Here is a 1782-nt window from a genome sequence, read left to right on the forward strand (position 1 = left end):
TGGAGGAATTGGAACCCTCATACACTGCTGGTAGGAATGTAAAATGGTGCTGCTGTTTTGGAAACAGTCTGACACCTTCCTCAAAATACTAAACATAGAGTTTCATACAATCCATCAATTTCACCCCTAGACATTTATCTGAGACAAATGAAAGCATATATATTTACACAAAAATTTGCACATGAAGGGTCATAGCAACATTTTTCATAACAGCTAGAAAGTATAATCAACTGAAGTATCCATCAACTAAATAAATAGAATATGGTATATCCATACAATGGAATACTATTTTCCAATAAAGATGAATGAAGAACTAATAAATTTACCACACATATGATCCTTGAAATCAGTGAAAGAAGCCAGTCACAAAAATTGACATATCATATGATTCCATTTATATAAAATGTCCAGAACACGCAAATCTATAGAGACAGAAAATAGGTTGGTAGCAATTGCTTAGACCTGGGGATAAGATGGGAATAAGAGTATTTGCTAATGGGTATGGAGCTTTTTTAGTGGTGATGAAAATGTTCTGAAATTAGATTGTGGTGACGGTTACACAACTCTGTGAATATAGTAAAAACCATTGGATTGTACATGTTAAGTGGGTGAATTTTATGGTATGTGAACTACATCTCAATAAGGCTATTAAAAAATATGCCAAACTGTTTTCCAGAGAAGCTGTACAGTTTTCCATTCCCACCAGCAATGTATGAGAGCCAATTGCTCTGTGTATTTTCTAGCACTGGATGCTGTCCGTATTTTGTATTTTGATCCAACCGTATAAATACTGTAGTTGTACAGTGATGTAGTGATACCTCTTCGTGGCTTTAATTTGCATTTGATTCATACCTCATGATGTTGAACATCTTTTCATGAACTTATTTGTCTTCTGTATATCCTCTTTGTTAAAGTGTCTGTTCAAAGTTTTGTTTATTTTCTAATTGGATTATTTGTTTGTTTACAGTTGATATTGGAGAGTAAATTGTATATTTGCATATAAAGACAAGTTCTTTGTCAGAGATGTGATTTGCAAATATTTTCTCTCAGTCTGTGAACTGTCTTTTCATCCTTTTAGAAGGGTCTTTCACAGAACAAAGTTTTTAATTTTGGTGAAGTCCAGTAGGTTTATTGAGTTTTCATTTTTATGGATTATGTTTTGGTGTAAATGTCTAAGAAATCTTGGCCTAAATCTAGGTCGTGAAGATTTTCTCTTATTTTTTATAATAAGTTTTATAATTTTACAAGTAAATCTCAGATTCATTTGAGTTATTTTTTGTGTAAAGTGTAAGGTTTAGATTGAGGTTCTTCCCCCTACCAGTACGTATCCAATGTCCAAGCAGCATCTCTTGAAAGACTTTCCTTCCTCCACTGAATTGCTTCTGAGCTTTCATAAAACACCAATTGGCCATACTTGGGTGCTTTAATTATGAACTCTTTACTCTGTTTCTTTAATCTTTGTATCTATCCACCTACTAATACCACATTTAAAAAATTTTTATAGTTACATAATTAGTCTTAACATTGGATAGTATAATTCTTCCACCTTTATTCTTTTCGTTCAAATTTCCTTTAGTTATTCTAGTTCCTTTGCCTTTGCATATAAATTTTACAATCAGCTTGGCTATATCAACAAAAAGTCCAGCTTTTGATAAGAATTGCATGAAACCTCAAAATTGGTGTTTGCATGGTATCTTTTTTCCACTCTTTACTTTTAACCTACTATATCATATTTATAGTGAGCTTCTTGTAGACAGCATATAGTTGAGTAATTTCTGTTAA

Source organism: Propithecus coquereli, unplaced genomic scaffold (genome assembly GCF_000956105.1).
Source record: "Propithecus coquereli isolate 6110/MARCELLA unplaced genomic scaffold, Pcoq_1.0 Scaffold249, whole genome shotgun sequence".
Classification (NCBI taxonomy): domain Eukaryota; kingdom Metazoa; phylum Chordata; class Mammalia; order Primates; family Indriidae; genus Propithecus; species Propithecus coquereli.